This window comes from Canis lupus, chromosome 5 (assembly GCF_003254725.2).
Source record: "Canis lupus dingo isolate Sandy chromosome 5, ASM325472v2, whole genome shotgun sequence".
In the NCBI taxonomy this organism is placed as follows: domain Eukaryota; kingdom Metazoa; phylum Chordata; class Mammalia; order Carnivora; family Canidae; genus Canis; species Canis lupus.
Genome location: NC_064247.1, coordinates 59,848,666 through 59,859,108, shown reverse-complemented (window position 1 = coordinate 59,859,108; position 10,443 = coordinate 59,848,666). Strand labels below are relative to the sequence as shown.

General features: G+C 56.6%; 1 long non-coding RNA gene across 1 annotated transcript; it reads right to left on the bottom strand.

The window, feature by feature from the left end:
- Positions 1-278: 278 nt before the first annotated feature.
- LOC125755052 (uncharacterized) lies at positions 279-3,862 on the bottom strand. The gene is made up of 2 exons (XR_007410557.1): positions 1,730-3,862; positions 279-1,128 (listed from the first exon to the last, which is right to left on the bottom strand). It is a non-coding gene; the product is annotated as an uncharacterized LOC125755052 (long non-coding RNA).
- Between the last annotated feature and the right edge of the window lie 6,581 nt (positions 3,863-10,443).

The following is a 10,443-nucleotide window of genomic DNA, read 5'->3' as shown; positions in this document are numbered from 1 at the left end:
AGTCTCGTGGCCTCATGCCAACAGTGGTGGGGTCTGGGCTCAGGCCAGCAGGTGTTTCTGTGCATGTGGCCAGCAGGTGACAAAGGGGGGAGCTCTTGTCCCTGGAATGGAGGCGGTGAACAAGTATTTCTAATTGGAATGCTTGTTCTACCCAAAAGGCTCTTTAAGGAGCTGATTTGTGGGGAAAGAAAAGTGGAATTTGCACAGAATTTGCAAATATTCATGCTCCTTCAGCTCTGAGAGCTTTCTTTCTTAATAACAGAAACTTGTTGCCACTGTAGGAGTGACACACACCGAATCTGAGGCTTTATTTAGAATAATTCCAGATAAACAGTTCTGTGACCCCGGTAAGTGCCTGTGCTTGAAGCTTCTCAACTTGCTCTGATTTTGAAAAATTTCTTCCCAGCCTGGGTTGATGTAGATGCCCATGGGAACGTCTGCCTCCCACTGTGCCGGTCCTCAGCCTCTGCTGTCCTGGGGATCACCCTGAGGCAGGAGGTGAGATGGCATTCCTGCCTAAAGTTTTAAGTGTTATGGGTCCAGGGCTGAGACAAGTTTTCAGGATTCTTTTCATTCAGCTCGGGCTCCCCTCCCAGAATGAAGGCTGGGGGCAGTGGCATCTTCAGAGGACATCTGGGTGGGTGGCTGGTTATTCTATTTGTCAGAGTTTCTACTGCATTTGGCCAGTTCCAGAAACCCTGATCTGGTCATTGGTGTTAGTTTGCTAGGATTGCTGTAACAAGCACCACAGACCGCATGGCTTAAACAGCAGATATTTTGTACCCCAGTTCTGGAGAAGTCTGAGATTAATATGGCAGCAGGGTGGGTTCCTTCCGGGGGCTGTGAAGAATCTGCTCCGAGGCTCTCCCCCATGTGTCTCTATACCAGAATTTTCCCTCTTTATAAGGACACCAGTCATGTTCGATTGGGACTCATGCTCATGAATTCACCTTAACCCTCTGCAGAGACTCTGTCTCCAAAAAAGATCATCTTCCCAGGCATTCAGGTTAGGATCTCAACACTTTTGGGGTGGGGTCGGGGACACGCAATTCACTCCATAACATTGTCTTTCTGGACGGAGCTCTTGTCTCTGGCAGGGAAAATATGGCAAGCATTTTTGGGGCAAACCTGCTTTCTTTTTTTTTTTTTTTTTTTTTTTTTTTTTTTTTTACTTTCATTTTTTTTTTTATTGGTGTTCAATTTACTAACATACAGAATAACACCCAGTGCCCGTCACCCATTCACTCCCACCCCCCGCCCTCCTCCCCTTCTACCGCCCCTAGTTCGTTTCCCAGAGTTAGCAGTCTTTACGTTCTGTCTCCCTTTCTGATATTTCCCACACATTTCTTCTCCCTTCCCTTATTTACCCTTTCACTATTATTTATATTCCCCAAATGAATGAGAACATATAATGTTTGTCCTTCTCCGACTGACTTACTTCACTCAGCATAATACCCTCCAGTTCCATCCACGTTGAAGCAAATGGTGGGTATTTGTCATTTCTTATAGCTGAGTAATATTCCATTGTATACATAAACCACATCTTCTTTATCCATTCATCTTTCGTTGGACACCGAGGCTCCTTCCACAGTTTGGCTATCGTGGCCATTGCTGCTAGAAACATCGGGGTGCAGGTGTCCCGGCGTTTCATTGCATCTGTATCTTTGGGGTAAATCCCCAACAGTGCAATTGCTGGGTCGTAGGGCAGGTCTATTTTTAACTGGCAAACCTGCTTTCTAAATGATGCTTGTACAGGAGATTCTGTCAAGTTCTGTCAAAGGAGGCCTTTGTGCTAACTGCTACTTCTGTTCTAAAGACAGAAGAAGGGGCTCTTCTCAGAGTAAAGAGGATTGGGAGCCAGAAGCCACAGGCAAAAAGCAGGTCCTCAGAAGCAGAGAAATGAACACAAGATGTGGCATCACAAGGCCTGGGTTCAAATCCCAGCTTTGCTGCTTACCTATTGTGTGACTCTGGAAAACTTATCGAACCTCTCCGAGCCCTTTCCCCAATCTGTGAAGTAAGGCTAATGGAAGTACTTGCTTCATGGAGTTGTTTTGAGGCCAGATGAGAAGATGTTAGCAAAGTGCCCAGCACCGTACCTGATGCCGACCAGATCCAGATGCTGAATCTTGGGGGGGTCTCACCTCACCAGATCTGGCTGTTGGGTCTTGGGGGGACTGTATTTTCAGCATCATTGTCTTCTGTGTCCTTGCAGCACACAGTGACCCAGGCAAGCCTCACTCCTAACCACCCTGGGCCCCCTTGGGAACAGCACAGCCACTTGTCAAGGAGCCCGGGATCTTGGTTCTGGGCTGACCCATTCTGAGGGGGGAGCCTCCGCTTTCTTGGGGCCCTGGTATCAGGAGACCCAGACGGGGGTGGGGGATGGGCCAAGATGTGAATGCCTCCTCCTCCCAAAATGTATATGTTGAATCCTAACCCCCAGTGTGATGGTGTTAGGAGGAGGGGCCTTTGGGAGCTGATCCATCATGAGGGTGGAGCCCTCAGATTGGGTTCTGTGCCCTTATAAAGGGGACTCCACGGGGCACCCTCACCCTTTCCAGAACCGAGGACACGGCAAGAAGGGCTGGCTCTGAACCAGGAGGCAGGACCTCACCAGAGGCTGGATCTGCTGGCGCCTTGAGCTTGGGCTTCCAATCTCCAGAACCATGGGAAAGAAACTTCTGCTATTTATAAGCCTCCTAGCTTATGGTTTTCTTGTTATAGCAGCTGGACTGGACCGACGCAGGGTAGGCACCTTGAGGGGAGTCCGTGATGAGGCCCGGGAGCCCACAGCCACCTTGTGGGTCACATGGGGAGGGGGAACTCTCTTGTTTGCTTCCCAGCCTCCAGGGGCAAGTGGAGCTTCCATGGGCTCCTATGGGGTGGGGTGGGGGAGCTCAGCCCTGTGCAGAGTCAACCTCAGGAGTCAGGGCTCACGGTTGACTTGGGTGGCCTGCTGCCACCCCAGGGGATGCCCAAGTCCCCCTCCCAGCTCAGGGGCTGGGGTTGTGGCAGAAGAAAGGTGGGGTTGCTCTTCCCTAAGGCAAAACTACTTTGGGTGCACCCTTTAGTCCCTGATTCCCCCAGTCTCTGACTTGGAGAATAGCAGGAGGATTAGTTGTGCTTTTCTGGAACTGGAGTTCTAGCAACTGTGAAGCAAGCCCACCCAACAGCTCAGGAGATGTTGGATGGATGGATGGTGGATGGGTGGATGGGTGGATGGATGGGTGCATGGGTGGGTGGATGGGTGGATGGATGGAATACCACTGGGGAAGAATCGCCTTCCCAGAAGAAAGGGCCCAAGCCAGTCTCCTTGCCCTGGATGTGGGCCTCAGGGGCAGAGGCCCCTGTGCTCTCATGCAGGGGAGGTGTTGAGCTCCTCACCTGCTGCCAAAGACGTGGCTGCCCAGGGCCCCTGATATGGAGAACTGGAGAAGCTGAGAGTTTTCAGAGTTAGGGGCTCAGAGTTGAAAACAAGTTGCCTGCCCAGCCCTCAACCCCAACCGCGGCTGCTCGCAGGTGGTTGGTACCCAGCCTCTGCAGGGCAGTGCGAGCCCTGGGGTCCCCTGGGTGGGCCTCCAGCTGGGAAGAGCCCGGCCCTCCCCGCCTAGCTGTGTGGGTGGGCTGGTGGTCAGGAAGTTTGAGGGTGTCACTGACACCTTCCTCCTCCAGCAAGGTAACCATGGTGCCCTGGCCTAGATCCCAGGGGGGAGCAGTCCCCGGGGGGCTGGAGCAGCCATCCTTCTCAGCAGGAGCTAGAGTCGGGGACGTTAGAGGGCTGCCCACCTGCTCCCTTCCTGCAGCCACACATGGGATTGCATCTGGGAAGAAGCCCCTTTCCTGCTTCTCTGCTAGCTCTCTGCTGGGGCTCTGCAACAAAAGAAGAGAGAAACATGCAAATTTATTTAATATGTTTTATGGGACACAGGAGCCTTCGTAAGGAAATGAAGAGCCAAGGAAACGGTCAAACCTGAGTGTCTGTGGTAGGTTTGATGAAGAGTGGTGAGTGGTGGAAAGCCATTGGGAAGAAGTGTGTGAGCTCAGGGTGGTGACCTGGGGGATCTGGCAGGGTCAGCTCGTCCCTCTACCCCTTCTCTCACAGGTAAGGATGCTCCTTTTCTCCCCAAGTGAGGAGGGCATCTGTCCCAGGAGGGTCGGTGACAGTCTTGCTTCCAGAACAGGCCAGAGAGTCCTTCCTGCCTCTACCATTCTCTAGTTCCTTCAGTTCAAATACTCAATATGCTAAGGCCCTATGTTTTAAGGGGGCATGTCCTGAACCCTGTCACTCCGAAGCCTCCTTTGTCTTTGAGAAAAAGGGAAGCTCAGTCTTAGTCACCACGCAGGGGGGCTTCGGAGCCGTTTGGAACAGTCTAGATTCTTGTCTGGGCCCAGCCGACTGGCAGGGCTATTTGGGAAGAGGTGCCCTTGGGTATCTGGGGTCGGGGGAGGCCTGTCTGTCCACTCAGGCAGGTGGACAGCCAAGCAGAGGGTGGCATCCGAGGCACATCAGGCCCACTTATGGCCCAAGTGGACCTCTGCTGGGCTGGCTGCAGTGCTGTGGGGGAAGGCGTTGCTGAGTGGGACCCTCCAGGTGCAGCGTCCGGGCTGGAGGAAGAATCTGGAATGTGCAGAGTTGTATGATCTGGGCTCTGTGTCTTAAGGGGAATTTAACCTGGACCTGGGGGTGCAGCCACACCCCAGAAAGCAAAGGGCTGCGCCCAGCATCAGGCCCAAGCAAAGCTCAGCAGCCGGCGGGGGTGGAGGCACAGTGGTGGTGGGTGCTCAGGTGAGATGCACTCTGTGGTCACCTCCAGGGCACTCGTTACCCTGAGTGTCTCCCCTTCTCTCCCTCTCTCTGTCTCTGTCTCTGTCTCTGTCTCTCTGCCTCCTTTTCACTTTCTCTGTCGTGTGCTGAAAAGCAGCCCCAATCCCCTGTGGAACTGCTCACTGCCTCCCCTCCTTACCTGTGTGCCGGGCCACAGGCCCCAGGAAGGCAGGGATCTGCCCTCGGCTGTTCACTGCTCCTTCTGACGCACACACTTGACATCCAGCGGGTGCTCCACGCACCCTCAGGGAGCGCTGTACGTGCCTGGCTGCTGCACGCTGCGCCTGAGGGGACCTCGTAGCTCTGGCTGGTCTCCTCATCCAGGTGCAGGTGAGGCCTCGGTCCCATTTGTGTCTCCTGCTGTCCCTGGAGTCTGCTCCAGGCCTGGCGGGAATCTGAGGCTGCAGGAGGGACTCAGGTGGCAGGAGGGCCTGCGGGGTCCTCCTTGGGTCCAGTCCCAAGGGGGGCTCTGTGGCAGCTTCCTATTCCTGCTGGTGCCCCCTTCCCTCCTGGAGGGACCCAGATGGAGGGGTGGGTGCACCGGGGCCCCGCTCCCCGGCAGAAGTCAGAGGCCTGGGGGGAGCTGGGTTTACTTCGGGGTGCAGCTGCTTCAAACTCAAATTGCTGCGGCTCCCAGCGTCTCCTCTGTTAGGTGGGGCCAAGCATAATAATAGTAATCATCATACTCAGACTCCTCAGCTCACCTAGATTTAGTGGAGGATGAGGTGCCATGGTGCTAAGTCCCAGGGATGTTACCGACACTCAGTAAATGGCAGTTATTATCTCTACGATTATGGCTCTTGTTAGGTTTGGGGGGCACAGCGGGAGCCTGAGTGTCGGTGGCTGATGACCATGAACCCTGGGAACTGGTGGACCAGCTGGGCTCGCAGCAGGCAGATGCCTCGGATGCTGCGCATCTGACTGCCGTTCTGGAGCCGGCCAGGCTCCCCCCGTGGGGGCCAACCCTTTGGATCTGGACTCTGAGCTCGTGGTCTCCATGGCGGTGGAGACTTTCTGGTGTTCTGGGGGACCCAGCAGCCTACTTTGGAGACTTTGTGTCCGAGCTTTGGGGTTTCTGCTGGGGAGGACTAGTCACTGCCTTTTTCTGGGGTGTTCTCCTGGCAGGAGAGCTCCCTCTGACCCAGCCCCTGGGGGCCAGCTGTGGGGCACCTGCTGACAGCCCCTGCCGCCTGCACAGTGCTCCAGGGCCGCCCATCAGGGACTCAAGCGAGCTGTGGCCAGACCCCTCCCACTTTCCTAGGTCTGCACTCCTTTGAAGGTTTGTAACAGGCTTCCAAAGGATTCAGCAGCTAGCGTGGTGGTGCCTGCCGTAGGGGCCTCCATCCTGCCTGCGTACTGTCCCATTGTGCAGCCCCGGAGCCCACAGCGGATCTTTTCAAGGACCTCCCACCCACCTGCGCTCTCTAGCTGGCTCCCTCTGACCTTGGGAGACTGTCCTCTTTCATCCAGACCCACTCCAGAGCCCCAGGATCCCTCAGGATGAAGAGTATGTCCCTGGGTCCAGAGGAAGGAGTCCAAAGCCTGGGGGGCCAGCAGGAGTGCCGGGGATCACACAGCCAGCGCAGAAGCCAAGCAGGTGTGCTGGGTGGGGCCGAGGCCAGGCCAGCCCCTGGGTGGGGAAGGAGATTTACCCTTGAGGGGAGGAAGGAGTCCGGAGGAACCTGGAGGAGGGGCTGCCCAGGGACCCCGAGCAGCAGGAGGGACTGCTCAGAGGCCCCATGTGGGCACTGTGCCACATGCTGCACGTGAGCAGCGCTTCGGGGTCCGTGAGGAGGAGCCGCTGTCGATCCTGGTTAGTGGATGGGGAAATGGAAGGTTGGAGGGAGGTGACATGGCCAAAGTCACAGTTAGCAGACTGCAGGGCCAGGTGCCAGCCCGGGCTGCTCTGATTCCTAGGTCTGTTTCCTTCCCTCAGCCTCCCCCCTCACCGCCTCCCTCCATTGGTCTCCTGGAGCGCGGGTCCTCCCTGGAGAGGAGGCTCTGCCTTGGGACTTCTCAGGCCGCTGGGAGGTCTGAGCCTTAGAGCTATTTGCCCTTTCCCCACGGGCTCTGCTGCCCTCTGGGTTACACACAGCCCGTGGGAGGAGACCGGTCAGCCCTTCCTGACTTCTCTGTTAGGGATGTGACAAGGGGCCAAGGAAGCCCATGGTCCCACCCACCTGTCTGGGTGACTGAGTGCTGCCCACCCCCACCACCCGCCACCTCCGCTGAAGGCAGGCCTGCAGGGGTGGGAGTGGCTCTGGTTCCGTCCATCTAGCTCAGGGGCGGGAACCCACAGTATCTCTGGTCTCCCCAGGGCTTGTGCTGGGGTGACCCTGCTGTGCTCCCGGAGCCTTACAGGAGACCAGAGCTCCCAGCTCCCTGCAGCAGGGGCCTGGGTCCTGGGAGACAGGGTGTGGGCCTCTGGCCCCGCACCAGCTCCCCCACCCCTAGCTCCCTGATGGACTCACGGCCTTCCCTGTTGTGGCTTCCAGAGGGACGCTGGCTGCTCTGCACGCTGCTCCCTCACTGTTTGAACCATGAATCCTCCTATTTGCAATAACAGTGACTTGCATATTTGAGTAGTTCAGGAAGGGGAAATTCAATAAGATGCCAACTGAGTAAATGCCACTCGCTTTAAAAAAGTAATTTAAATTGCCAGGTGGATAAATGTTTGGGTGAAAGTACCGTTCTGGTGCTGGTCGTCATGGCGGGGCCTGTGTGCTCCTGCCCGTGGGCCTCAGCCTCCCCACGGGGGGTGGTGGCAGAGAACGCCTGGGCGCTCGCCGGCCCCTCCCACCTGCTTCTCTCGTCACTCCTGCCCGCAGCCAGAGGTGCTGGGTGCTGGCTAGGCTGCTCCTCTCGCCGGCTCCGGACCTTCCCTCTTCGGGGTGTGGGAGGCAGCCCGCGGCTCCATGCAGTGCCCCAAGGCTGCCACCAGGGGTCACCAGGCCCAAGGGCTGGAGGGTGGACGCTGGTGGCCCGGAGCCGAGCTGGACAGGACAGCCAGGGCAGGCAGTCGCGGCAGCAGCCTGGATGCAAGCGTTGGTAGGTGTGGGGAGGCCAACCCGGCCAGCCCCTCAGGCCAGCTGAGCTGTGGGCTTTAGCACCTGGGGTGCCCTGGCGTACCAGCTGCCCTGCAAGGGCTGGAGGCTCTGGGGCCCTACACTGGTGGCTTTGGGGAGCCATGAGGCCCACACTGCACTTGAGAGCTGGTGGCCTTTGGAGTCATTCTGGCTGGCTCTAAACCTGGGTGCAGGTGGGCCGCCTTCTTAACCTCGTTGAGCCTCAGTGTCTCCATCTGTAAAATGGGAAAGTGATTGAAGGGTTGCTGGAGGGGTCAAGGAAATAATGTGTGCGAGGGCTTGGCACAGCCTGGTGTGGGAGCATCACTCAGCAGATGGCAACGACACTTACCGTTCCTGTGGGGGGGTGGGTTCAGAGGGACCATCCTTCCCGTTGTTGACTCCTCCAAGACGCTCTGTGGCTCCTGCTGGTTCTTAATGTCCCTAATCTCCTGTTGATTATTCCTGGGGTTTCAGCCAAATAAGCACTTCCAATTAAAGCTCCTGCCACCGCTCCAAGTTGAGTTGCCATGGCAACGGGAGTGGGGATTTTACTTCTTCCCTGGAATGTACACATGTGCGTGAGTCTTTGTGTGGGTCTCCGCTCATGTGTCTGGCTGTTATCAGAGCTCACCCCCTGTGGGGCCCGGGGCTGGCAGGTGGAGGATGGAAGGAGGCCGAAGACCCTTCTTCCCACGAGCTTCCTGGTAGCCCGGGAAAAGCTTGGCCCCAGAGCTCCTGAGGCCAGCGTGGGAGAAAATCGTGGGTTTCTACGTGTTCCCTGCAAGCGTGGCCTCAAAGCCCCTGTCCAGCCAGGCTGCCGGGATGAAGTCATCCTGCCCGAGGCTGGAGCATCACACGTGTGAGTGCGTGTCTGCTCGTGTGTCTCTGTCTCTCTCTCTGTGTCTTGAGCTGGTCAGTGGAGCTGGATCTCAGACAGAGACAGAATTCTGAACTCCGCTCAGGCCCGGGCTGATGGAGGTCCAGGGAGGCACCGAGCTGGAAGCAGAGCTGAGAGGCCTGAGCTGACCTCTGGGTTCTCTGAATTCCAGATGCATTCAGTGTCGGTCTTACCCTTCGGCACTGGAGGTTCCTGGAAAAGAGGCTGTCCGCTTCATTTGTGGATTGGCTGGGACTCTTTCAGTGGAGAGCATCTAAGCGGTTTGTGCAAAATAAAATAAATGAAGGGAGAAAAAGAAAGAATGTGTATGCACACACAGACAAGACATAGACACACACACACACACACACACACACACACACACACACACACGGCCCAGGGAATGGGAGCCCTGGCTTGTCTAGCTCCCTGCACACCTGGATCTGGGGCTCCAATGAGCATGGGGCTCTGAGGGTCCCAGGCCTCAGCTCTGCCTGTCTTGTGGGAGCCTCCCTCCCTGGGGTGGAAACACCTCCCACCCAGATGTCTCCGTGCATGGAGGGGGGTGGGTGAGAGAGCTTCTCCCTGACTGTCGAGAAAGCAGATCTCATGGAGGGATCCGATATGCCCGTCCCCGCCTGCCCACTCTGGACGCGGAGGGAAGAATGTGCTGAGCAGGAGGCTGGGCCTCAGGCTGCGGCAACGTGGGAGGAAGTGGGGTCGGGAAGCAGCTGGAGTCTCTCTCGGAAGACCTTTATTCCCGCCTCGGCTCCTCAGTCCAGGCAGGGTAGTTGCCCCACTGGGCGGGCTGTGTTCCTCCCAGGCTGCAGCCTACTTCCTGATGTGCTGGGTGCTGCTTGGGTCCCGAGGAGGAGGAGGAGGGTGCCCCCGGGGGCAGAAACGCACTGTGGTGGCTTCTGGGCTCCCTCTTTGGGCACCTTATGTGTGCTCCGTGCCTCACCTGCAGACCCATGTGCTAACCCCCCTGTGAGGCTTCTGACCCATGGCTGTCTGTTTCAAAGACCAGTGCTCGTGGGATATTTTCTCTTAAACTCCGGGAAATTTGCCGTAAGCTTCTTCATGGTGCCTGTTGACTTTGAAAACAGTGAGGCTGGTTTTCTGAATGAACCAGGGATTCACTGAGTCAGGGGTTTGACAGGCAGGACGGGGATGTGGACCAAATTCCCGATAGCTTCTCTCCTCTGCATAGAGAATCATTCCAGCTTTTTGGGATGATTGAGAAAATAGTCACTCACATCATTTTTGGGGTGGATGGTCCGGGTGAGAAACCTGGTTGGGAACTGGTTCCCAAGACACTGATTTCCCACCGTTAGGGATCTTCTGAATCTCTGTCTGGTGGAGCACCCCATAGAAATGTCTTAGCATCCCTGGAGTCTTTTGGGGTCCCTGCTGGCACCACCACCCTCACCGTGGATGGTGGATGGAATCCCAGGCCTTCCTTGCTTTGTTTTAGAACTATCACCCCTGAGCCTCCAGCAGGGCTGGTGACAGGTGGGCGTGTCCCTGACAGGTGTCTGCTCTGTGTCTAGTTCATTTCCTATTGGGAAATGAACACGCCCCCTCTGTCTTTGTAAATGGGAGACTCAACCACGTCCCCCGGCCGCCTATGGTCATCCTAGTTTCCCGTCTCAGGTCTGTCTGTCCGGGAC